Source organism: Trachurus trachurus, assembly GCF_905171665.1.
Source record: "Trachurus trachurus genome assembly, chromosome: 18".
NCBI classification, from domain to species: domain Eukaryota; kingdom Metazoa; phylum Chordata; class Actinopteri; order Carangiformes; family Carangidae; genus Trachurus; species Trachurus trachurus.
This window is the reverse complement of record NC_139909.1, coordinates 28,880,686-28,892,895: the sequence shown is the minus strand read 5'-3', so window position 1 is coordinate 28,892,895 and position 12,210 is coordinate 28,880,686. Positions and strand designations below refer to the sequence as shown.

The following is a 12,210-nucleotide window of genomic DNA, read 5'->3' as shown; positions in this document are numbered from 1 at the left end:
GTGCCAGCAAGTGCACTGGAGTACACCTGCTGTTCCCAGGTCAGTAAACCCCTGCATTAGTCGAGCCATGCTAATGAAAAACAGGGGCGCGCGTTTGCGGTAGCGCTAGCTTGTAATTTGGGTTTCTTGCACCTTAAGGAGCAAATGATAATGGGAACACAACCTGAACCTGACAAGAAGCTGGGTGGATGTGTACTATACAGCGAGTAAAGCAGAGTGGTGAGGAGAAACCTACACCCACAGCACACATTCAGTGTAGCAAATAGTTAATTTAATGTCTCAGTCCCCTGAGGAACTCATCACCAGTACATTATTTACCGTCTATGGGATGTCTGCAAAGAATGATACGCAAGTGATTCCTCATTCGAAAAAGGAAAAGAAGAAAAGTCAAATAATTTACAAGCTGTTCAGATGCGACTGTACAACATAAGGTCTTCCTGCACACTAAATACGAAGCTGAGGGTGTAAACATCATATTCTTAATCCACACACACACACACACACACACAAGAAAAGTAAGCTTAGTTATCCCACATCATCTCGTCTTCATTGTGCTACTCTTACTTTAATCACGCAAGCTAAAAGAATACCCACTGGTCCTTTACACCCTCATCACTGCCTCACTGCTGCCATCATTATAGAGTGCCAAAGTTTGATGTGATGTACAGAAGTAAAAATATTCCTCCACTCACAAGCTAGAGGAAGAAGTAACAAGCTCCTTTGCAATCCTTGCTGATTTCATTGCCTGCTCAGGGGAACTCGAGTACAGAAAAGTTCACTGACTGACTTACTTATGTGCATCAAAGTTCAAACTGGCACTGTTACTTGGCTGGACCCTTGTGTGCTCAATCAATGAAGTAAAAAAAAAAGAAACAGAAAAATAAGAGAAATGATCGTAGATGAATACCCAAAGAAGAACAGTCAATATATAGAGGGTTGCTTACTGAGAGATGGGGAGAGAAGCCGGATCGAACACCGCTGAGATCTCCCCAAGAGTCTATGCAAGCAGGCTCAGCTGTTTTCCCTGTGTCCTTCCTCTCTCTTCCTGTTGATGAGGCGGGGAGTAAACACACAGGTGCTTGTTAACCGTGTTCATCCGGACAGACTGGACAGCCGATGGACGCCGGGCAGGGATGAGCGTTCAGCATCCTTATAGGGTCACACAGCTGTCATTTTGGCTTTCAGTTCTGTCTCAGGTCCTCGTCTTAGCAGGTGGAGAGATGTCCTGGGGAAAAGAAAAACCAGAAAAGTTGAGGAAAACAAATAACAGCCTTCCTCGACAGATGCTGCTGCCTCTTCCCGACTGTTGGTTTTGTTTTGACTTCAGCCAGCGCAGCCCACACAGATTGTGCAGAGGCAGAACAACACTTTTTTTTTTTTTTATCTTTCTCTCTTTTTTCTTTAAACCTGTGTAGTCTATTTTGACATCACCATCACTGTATGGACTGCTGTGAGAATGTGCTGTGTGAAAAACAATACCTTGAAATTTGGACTCATGAGCACGTTAACACTCAAGCGAAAGAACTGCTTGTCAGAGTCAAACCCATAGGATTTAAATAACGAAGCAAATTTGGTTCATTTCTTTTTTCGCTATGAGATAAAAACTCAATATTCAAATGTACAAAGTTGATCAAGAAGGAGGAAAACGGCCTTGGCAGCCACTGCGCGTGTGCTTCCAGCTACAGCGCATTGAGCAAAACCAAGGCTTTGCATTGGCGTCGCTTTCTTACCACTGCTCTCTCAGACAGCAGTGGTGAATAACTAAGTGAGTTTCAATAATAAGAGGAAAACAACAAGAATTTCCTGGAAAATCTAAATGCAACTTGAAGTGACAATCCAGTGAGTGACGTATGTAGCAGTCAGTACTTTGTGGGTGTTGAGATCTGGCACTGGGAAAGTTAATGTCACAGCAGTGGGGTTGTCATTTCTTTCAGACAAGGTGAAGCTCAAATGAAAGTAACTTTGAAACTAACACACAAATCACAGACAGCTGTGGAGAACTTTTTTTGTATTGTAGACTTACAATAAGAGTCACGCACGCATCCTAAAGATCATTACAGTTATATAGGCTACACACCAGAGCTGAACTGGTAATCTGGCGTAGCAGGCATTTGACCAGTGGGCTGACATGAGGGGAAAATCAAGTTATTGTGGGCTAACAGTACCCCATGGAACAGACAGCGGCCCATTGGTTCATTTTCTATACCGACACTCGGCTGGCCCAATCACATGTAGGCTCCACCCCTCCCTCTATCACGTCACCTGATGCTGCGGGCCATTACAGAGAAAAAGCTATGTGGATAGGTAAGAGTATTAGAGTTTAGATTCTCAGCCCGAGCCCGGCCCGACCTGACCGCGGGCCGGGCCAGTTTGGGCTGAGCCCACATGCCCAGCATTTGATCAAGCATTTGTGTGTTGATTTTTTTCATGACTTTATTAGCCCAATTAGGTGGACAGAAAGCTATGCCATAATCAGCAATATTTCATTTAACTTTTTATTTTTTTAGAAAAGTAAGCCTGTATGTAATGAAAGTGTGCCATGTTGCACAAAGTTAAAAAAAAAAAAAAAAAAAAAAAGCATCACGTCTCCTTCACGTGCAGCAGCGGCGCGCACGCCATACACTGACTGCATGCATCACCGGTCTGCTCGTGCAGCAGCAGCTGAGAATATATAGAAAAAGTCTGGAGAATTAAGTTTGAGCACCTTTGATGTAAAGTGGGAGGTGTGGTGGGTGCAGCAGCTGCACCACTGAGGACCCTGGACAGCGCAGCCGCCCAATTTAAACAGCCCACAAATTAAAAAAAGAAAAAAAAATGTTGGGTTTAAATCGGGCTTGGGCTCATAATTACAGTTAATGTGTCGGGCCGGGCCGGTCTCGGACACAACGTGCACGGCCTCGGTCGGGCTTGATTTTTTGGACCCGATCGAAGCTCTAAAGAGTATGGACAAAGTAAAGAGAGAGAAAGACAAACCTAAACAAAAACGCAAGAGGGGGAGCAAAAAAGTTACAGGAGGGCGAGTGAGCAGGCCTACACTGGTTAGGGCTGTGCAATTAATCAAATATTAATCGTGATTTTGATTATTTTGTAATTTTCCTGGACTATTGCGATTTTATTCTGAAAGACATGCCTGCAGGGCAACTCGTGTGTGGTGACCAGTGGTATTTTAAAATCTGCACAAGTGAAGATGGCAGAGGGCGAGCAGCGCCGTTTGGTCGACAAGAAAGGTAAACTGCTTCCTTACACTGTAAAACTGAGGTGCACTGCCTAAGTATTTGGCCCACTGCAGGCTGAATGGACAGCCCCCTCCACCCCCACCATTTGTGATGGGACGGTCTGGGCCAAAAATGCCAGGGCAGATTTTTTGGTCCCAGTCCAGCCCTGCTTCTCATACGGCTTGTCATCATGATTAGTGTTTCAACACCGTTTACTTTCCTGTTGATACAGACACAGAGTCTGGTTTACTGTCACATGTCAGCAGCATAGAGCTTCATTGAATTTGAACAGACCTTTATAAATCTAATATTTCTCCACACTCAAATGGTTGTTCAAATGAATAAAAAGTGGCCATCCCAGCAGTCACATAGACTCCTTTGATTTGTCAGTGTGATCAAAATCATGAGGACTTCAAAGGATATTCTGGTAGTCAGTGGACAGGTTGTAAAATGTTAACACTACATGGCCCCTCAAAGGGAACAAGTCTTTTCTGTAGCTTTCAGCATTACGTGATAACTTGTGATTTTTTTTTTGTCCTTTATCATTATTTTCTGTGTTAATATGACGGTCAAATGTGACTCATTCATAACAATTCGCCTATCCCCTTATTGGAAATGATCATGGTGGGAAGCTGGTGAGGGATTGCACCCTTGTCACCGACATATAGGGGCTTCTGCCAGTTGGTTTGGATATCTGCTGGAGGACAGGATGTATTGGGCTTGTGTTAACCTCTGCAAAAAGATTCAACTGGTGACTCGATTTCCATCAGATGACGCACATGATTTCCCACACCCTCCCTGGGCCAGTGCTGTGTTGGCAGCGACAGGATATGCAGTGTTTGGGAAAACTGGTCCCTCTGAATTAGTGTGTAAAAAAGCACTTTTTCCTCTCCTCTCTGCATGTGGACAGATGATCAATGGGCTCATATTCCACCAGGACACAGCCAGGTGTGACACCTGCTGCCGCAGAACCACAAGAACAACGGTGCCAAGGCTGCCATTTGCCAGCATATTAACTTGGGCCAAAGTCAACACTGGTATCATCTGCAGTAGTTGGTGCTGCTCCACCAGCTTGGCTTGGTAGAGCACTCACTTGCATTGGTGAAGATTTTCATCTGACTAAAAGGGTGTTAACAAGTCTTTTGGGATACTGGCAGCAATACTGACAGAATCTGAGAGCAGTGGATGATTTTGACATTTGTTGTACAGATGGCCTACATTCACTGGCGCAAGCTGCTGTACGCTTCAGCTTCCATTTTACCCTGAACAAACTCATACCAGTTTATTTTCATAGCCATGAGTTAAAAACATGCTTGGCAATCCCGCAGTTTGATCTCTTTGTTGAATGCATGTATGCATTTCATCTTTTTATCCAAAGATGACTAATTTACAAATCATTAGGGATGGACCTCGAACCGTGAGGTAACTTACACAGTGTGTCATCATCTAAGATATTGTTTCAAACTTTTAACTCTAAGAAATATTTCCCCAGTGTAACACACAATGCCATTTCATTGTCAAAGCAGAGAAGAGACAGTCCAACAATGCAATAAAGATAAAAGCAGCACTAATGAGAATTTTATTATTATTATTTTTATCTGTATCCCTCATGCAAATACGAGCTCTGCTTCACTGTGGATATACGCCCAAGTTATCTGTAAATACCTCATTTCCAAGCTCAGAAGCTACATTTAAACAAACAGGTATAGCTCAACAGGAACCACAAGGTGAAACTTCTATTTAAATTCAGATGACAAGCACTCAGGATGAATGGAAACATTTGACAACAAACATTAAAGTCTCATTTTCACAGGAATGAAAATGAAGTGTAATCTCACTTACCAGTAGTATCCATATTCAACACAATACATACTGATTTTCTCCACAGAACAGATACACAAACATCTCTTTCTTTTTTCAGTTCTATTTCGCTCTCACGTTGGTTTACTTTGGCACACTCATCCTTGAACCTAATGTCTTATCTGAACTGTGCAAACAGTCATTCACCTGGATCTGATCGATACATGCATACTGTATGTGTGTTTGCGTCTGTGGTTTCTCAGTCCCCAAGCTCTGTTTTCAAAACACTGATCATATATATCTTCCCTTGATAAAGCCATAGGTGAGATCTCAGGCAGGCTTCTAATGCTGGCCCCATACAAAAATTATTTTTCCATTTATAGGTCCAGCTTGACCAGTCCACGAGTCATTATCTGGGAGAGTCACAGATTTTGGCACTATCCAGACTGATGGATGGCCCTGGAAGTCTTTTACTGTGAATAAGTTTAAGACTCAATCTGTTGGAGAGTAGCTGCAGAGTAGTCTGAGTGGCCTTTTCTTCCCCCACCATGCACATGGACAATATATTGAGGTGAGAAATGCCAACTGTGTGAAATCAAGTGACCTAAGGCCTGAATTTCCACCAGCAGTGACTGTGCTTGCGTGATGTGGGATCCATGCAGCACCTTTACCGGTACACATCGTACAAGGATGGATGTGGAAAACCACTGCACAACATATGTCAAGAGATAAAGAAAGTCTAAACACGCTTTTCACTGTAACTTTAAGGAAGAGAGAGCCTGACATTCATAATTCAGCTCAAGTTGTTCAGTGGTAAACGGACTAGACTGGGAATACTCAACCTCCCTTTGACTTCAGTTTCGTGCAGGCAGCGTGGGTTTATCTATTGATTGGAGATCATATGGATGTATACGTTAGAAACCAAGATAGGAACTAGGCCATTTGTTTTAAAAGTTATTAAGCAGTTAAAAATCGATTGCAGAACATACCTGAAGCCTGTGTAGCGCTGGTAAAATGCAAGTGATTTGGCCCCCTTTTTTAAAAAAAATCTGTGTCAAAGTAGTTGAGAAAAACATAGTTGTAAAGCAGTCAGACTTTCTAGATTAGCTGCAGGGAAGGAACAGAATATGAAGATGCACAATACTCCATCCAAGATTTAATTTAAGAAAAGATAACCTTTTCCCTGTCAGAAAAAGAATGCCTCATTTGGAGATGCCTCTTAATGAAACACTCCTGATGAAAACAAGACTTAACAACCCTTTGGAGTTTCAAAATTGAAAGACGACATCCAGGTTCCTGGCAGCTGGTTTGACATTTCTTGCAGAATGTTGAGAAGCTGATGGATAACAGAGAACGCAATTAGTGGGTGGAAAAAAAGAAGAAGAAGAAAAAAAAGACTGTAGAAAGTTTTCAGGTTTCAAATGTTCTGACAGTGTTTTGAATGTCAGCTGCAAAAGAACTGTTGTATTAGGCCTATACAGGTAAAACCACAGAGGCATTCATTTACATAATTAAAATAAAACATGGCTGTACTTTAGTTACAATGAACATGAAGGGTCCTCTCCAAAGGAAACACCTCAGACAAATAGATGCACAACGATGAGCCTATTTTTTCCACTGATTATGTTTGAATTACTGCCTGGTGTTTTGTCTGTGACTGATCAAAACAACAAATGTTTTCCCACAGTCTGTTAAACCTGTTATACTATTCTGATGTGTGGCCAGTTTGAGTTGCATCCCGGACACATCTGGCTCCAAGTGCAAGACACAATCATTTTGACAGAAATGTCTAGCCTGTTCTTTTTTTGATGTTCTGTTCTGATGATATCATATTTATCACCCTGAGCTCATCTCAAATCCTTCATTCTATGGCTCAGAAGTTGTGAACAATGGAAAAAAAAAACACTAAACAAACCAACATTCCTGCTTACAGATGTGTAGGCTATGTATAACTATGTTAATCATAATTATTTAATGGTTTTATTAGCAGAGTTAAAGGCTTATCTTTACACAAATACCACTGAATTAATTACAAAATGTCAAAAAAAAAAGTAGGCATGTAATCTTTCAAATTGCTATTGTGCCATTTGCAGGTTTTGCTTTTGCTAAAGCAGCCATTTACTAACCAGTCTAGAAGAAATATAGGCTACAGGCTCAGCATCAATCTTCTTTCTTTCTACTTTTACATTTAGTCCCCCAAAAACGTCTCCAGCAGTGGAAAGCGCACAGTGAAAGACCAAACTTGTTCATGCTGCGGTTAGCATGTTAACCAGCTACCAATTTTGACACTTTGCTATTGAGACTCAGATAGTGCTATGCCATCTTATATTTAAACACTGATTCTCTTGTCGAACTACAATAACTACCAACTAATCTGGACAAGAAACCACATTGGGCAACCTCATAAATAGCCTGTTTAAGGTAAACCTAACCCTTGGCTAAAATTAGCATTCATAGCCATTTTCTTAACCAGTCTAGAAAAAATATTGCAAGTTCAGCATTAGACTTTATTCCTTTATCCACAGTCTCCATTCCTTCTTTTCTCCTGTTAGCTAGCTTGCTCCAATCTAGCCAGAAATGTCTTGTAGAAGATGCAGTTGGCAACTGGTAGCTAGGTAAAAAGCAGTTCCACCCCGCCTTTCCGAAAATAGACATATATTCATCGTAATAGCGGGGTTTCCTATTTTTTCTAAAGACCCCGCTGTTCTGAAAAGGTTATTGGGGAAAACCCTCCATTCCAACCCCCCCCCCCCCACTCTGAACGCACAGACGGACGCAATTAGAAAAGAAACGGAGGCAGCGCATTGATCTCTTTTTTCTTTGGGGGATCAAAGGGATCATGTGCATAATTAACTGCAAAACAAGCAAATACTTCATATTAATATAACGCCCATTATGCTTCTAGGCCTGTCTAGCCTCTACCTGGGGCCTCATTTATCATTGTGGATACACCTTTTTTTACGCCATTTTCCCCTCGTTTTGTGCGTACGCACTTTTCTCCGCCAAATTTGGGATCTATCAAGCCAAAACCTGACGGGGAAAAGTGCGGACATTTACACCCATTTTGACCCTGGCGTACGCCTTTTTTGAGGAACAGGAGGAATTGGCGACACCGTTGCTGAGTCAGAGAACTGCAGTGTGAGAGGGAGAGAGGAGCGGAGTACATTTAGAAGAGCACAGTAGGATTTTATGAAGTAATTGTGGTAGTGGTGGACCGTTGATGCTGGCAATCCAACCCGCTCTATAATAACACTAGGCTTTATGTTGTTTATGATAAACAGAGCGGATTGTGGATTTTGCTTTTTTGATTAGGCTATGTTTGACGTCCGACAAGGATCAAACCATCCAAGTTTAAAAACACATCGGCAGCAGCGCACACTGATCTGCAGCCTAGACTGTTATTAATCTGTCACCTGAGTTAACGAGGTGCACGTGTGTTTGGAGCTGACGAGAGGAGAGAATAAAGAGCGAGACAACGCGGCCTGAGGAGGAACTGTGAAGGACTCAGCTGTAATGGAAAATGACCGAAACCGAGTCCAGTAGAGCTGTAACTGTGTAGAAAGGCATGCAAAATAATGGTAACTATCGTCCTGCTTCCTACATTGTTTTAACATCTAGGTAAAAAAAAAAAAAAAAGATTTTCTGGGACAAAGGGGCAGATTACATAAGATTCTTCTTCTTTCTGCTCCCTTTTGTTGAGATTTGGGAGGTTTTTGTTTTTATTGTAGCTTATTAAAATGCAAGATCATTTTTCTGACTGATTTATTGCCCGTGTATCTGCTTTCGGAGAAGCGGAGAAGTTCCGCTTCTTTCCCCCGTCCTCCGCCCGTTGTCTCCGTTGTCACAAAAGTTGCTGCACCACAGAGCGCACATGGCTGATTAAATATGCACGTGCTGACCATATATAGTTGTATATAGGCGTTCCGGGGGTGGAGTAAGAGGTGTGTTCACGTGTGCACCATTCTTGAGTCCTGTGTGATATATTGCGGAGAGTTGTGCGTACGCACAGTTTGATTGATCTGAAAAAGGTGTAAATATTTAGGGTGTACGCCATTTTCGTCTTTTCGCCGAACGCAAATATTTAGTAGCAGTTTTACACCCTCTTTGATAAATGAGGCCCCTGGTCTTTTTACTAAACTTAACCAACTCACTTCTTCATTGGCAAAACCCAACCAAAGCACCGAGTAAAGTAGGGGAGAGTGGGGTAATGTGAGACACCCCCTGTATCTAGAAAACAGAACACATTTTTGGTCATGTGACCATTATGTTTTCAAGCCCCTTCCATTTCCCCAAGGTCATGAAGAAGAGGACCTCATGATGCTGTGGAAAGCATGTTATTTTCACAAAAATGTTATTTTTGCATGTAAAAGTAAATGTTCTTGCTGTCAACTTAATCAACTGTTGTGCCAAAGCAAATTGATTCAGGTAGAAAAACTTCTATGATACATGATGATGAACTACCAACACATAAAACCATGTGATGATACTGGCTGAAAATGAGCCTGAATTTCTAAGAGAGGTCATTTTTTCTAAAATGGGGGTGTTGGGGTAAAGTGAGACAAATGCTGCGGGGTAAAGTGAGACCATGGATGTATTATAATAAATCCATGAGTGAGACTGTGAGCACACCACACACAAAGATTTACACTAGAATCTCGTCCCCCAAGCCAGAAATCTCGCGTGATCAAACATGATCTGTAGCCACACTGCTTTGTTATGCTGTGTGCTCTCAGTCAGCTCACTTCTTTATTGGTTACATTCAATTTTAGTCACATTCCACTTTGTCGGCTCCCCCCACACACAAGAGAACTTTTGATCAAAATGGTCACAATTGTCGGGGCCTACAATATGACCCCCAGACTATCTAACTGGTTCTATCAGTCATTTGAATGTTAATTAAAACATTTTGTGTTGTATTTGATTTTGTTCTTGAGTCACTTTGTGTTTAGAAAAAAAGAGTGCTTAATTGACCAATCCCCATGATTCTGCTACTAGTCTGACATTAGTTCTGGAAAGTGTGGTTGTCAAGCTAGCTGTCAGGATTCTAACTGTTACAACATGTGTTGTTATGGTAGTTTCAGAGTGGAGAAAAAAAAAAGGGGGGGGGGGGGGTCAGAACAGCGGTGTTTCGGGGGGATGTTCGGAATAGTGGTGTTTTGGAGTGGGGGGGTGTCAGAACAGCGGTGTGTCAGAATGGAGGTGTTTCGGAATGGAAACTGTCCCCGTAAAAAGCTCTTAATGCTGAGGTAGGCAAGGTAGCAACAGCAAAACTCACACACAACTCCTTTCAAGTGAGGTTTAACGCTCTGCTGAAAATTTACATCTGTGCCATTTTGAGGTTGTATTTCAGATTTTTGCATCGACTGCATTTTGGACTGAAGTGTTCATTGGATTTAAGAGGGAGAGGTTAGCATTCATCATCAACCCCCTATACACATCATAAGCCCTAAAAAGACCATAGGGGTGATTCAACACCTCCACGACACACTGTATTGCTTCACATAGGTAGCATTTATTGCAGGGTTGTTGTATTGGATAGCATTATTTTGCGCTAAATGTTCCAGTTACGTCTACCTTCAGCATGTGTGTGACAATGTGAAAATGCCACCAAATCATTTCTTTACAAGGCAAAATAAAAATAACAACTAATTGTATATTGATTGCTGCCAAGTGAAACAATTAGAGGGAGGCATCCTCTCCCTGATCTCTCCAGAATGTGCTTCAAAGTCATTGTGACTTGAGGAGATAACGCAAGCCTTTTTGAGAGTTTTCAAAGGATTTTATAAATCAGGAAGGGATGATGGGGTCACTGCTAGTTTTGCAGTCTAAAGCCTTATTAAAAGCATGAATGGTGTTAGGCACGCATTCAAACTTTTCCACATCACATCAACACAAAGGAGGACTCAGTGTGGAGGAGTAATTACTTGCACTGAATGGCAACAAATATCTGAGGCCTTGGCAAAGAATGGCCTGAGTAATGCTTATACGTAGTGACTCAAAGAGATTAGCTATAGTGCCTTGTTCAAATAGACCTCACCTGGATAATGAAAAGCAGTCTTTGACATATTGTCACCTGTCACTATAAGTCAATGAGGACAGAGTCGTTGCAGACCGTGAGACAAAAGCACAGTAATATTGCAAATATCAAGGGTGCAAACTGAGGAATAGAAGCAGGTAATGGAATTTCTGTCTTCTATTGGTTAGGGACACATCACAAATCAAATTGTTTGTAGTCTCTATCTTTTTCTCTCCCAGTTTATTTTCATCTATTGTGTGAGAGCCTTGGTTCAATATCTAATTATGTTACCAAAACTGATAAAAATAAGAGGGCTGGCTTTAGAGCGCAGGACATTGTGTGGAGAGGGGGAAAGGGGATTGTCTGATTATTGACACTTTGAGAAAAATGCATTTAGATTTCCCCCTTTGTTCAGCAATAGATAAAATAAAATAATAAAAAATAAATCCCCACAAGTAAATAATGTATAAGGAGTTATTTTGGTGATACTCAATACATGGGTAAAATCTATTCAGGGCCTTACTTTGTAGCCTACACTGTACACAACTTTGAAATTGGCATTACTCATCAGACTGTAAAGCCTTCAGTGTGAATTAGTGCTTTAATTTGGTGAGTAGTGTGCTATGCCCACTGTTTATGGTTCCACGTCAAAGGAGATGGCAGAATGCTAATGGTAGGCCATGTTCCCGGAGTAAGCACTTCACCAACTCGGACACAAATGGACATGTATTAATGTCAATTAGCGCAACCGTCAAATCAGCTGTTAACCTGCTTCTTCACGCTTCTCACGATTGTGGGACAGATAAGATGGCGCTCTTCATTAAGCAAAATCATTTAACCTCTCAGTGGACACATGTTTTATTTCAGTGTCGTGCAAGGAAATAAAATGGGTTGAAAAGATGTGGTGGTGGTGGCAAGAGGAGAAAATGATTATTAACATCTATAGCTATTACAATGAGCCTTATTCAGATGTCCCAGATATCTTTGTCATGTGATCTTTAATCAAAAAATAATGTAGCAATTTGACATGTAGGCTAATTTGTCAATGAAAAAGAATGTAAAATCATTCTATTCATGCATTTACAAATGATGAAATTAATTTTTAAATATGCACATCCCCTATTCTATTGAAGTCATCTTAGGCCACATTTATAGGGATACTATTGTTGATAAAAAAAA

General features: G+C 41.4%; 1 protein-coding gene across 1 annotated transcript in view; it reads right to left on the bottom strand.

Moving 5' to 3' along the window:
• LOC311002053 (phospholipid-transporting ATPase ABCA1) overlaps positions 1 to 5,134 on the bottom strand; it is a 182,600-nt gene extending 177,466 nt beyond the window's left edge. The window contains exons 1-2 of the mRNA XM_083993263.1: positions 5,058 to 5,134; positions 945 to 1,225 (exon numbers count right to left, since the gene is read on the bottom strand). The gene's annotated coding sequence lies outside the window, so the exon portion shown is untranslated. The remainder of the gene's footprint in view (positions 1 to 944; positions 1,226 to 5,057) is intronic.
• Positions 5,135 to 12,210: the final 7,076 nt, after the last annotated feature.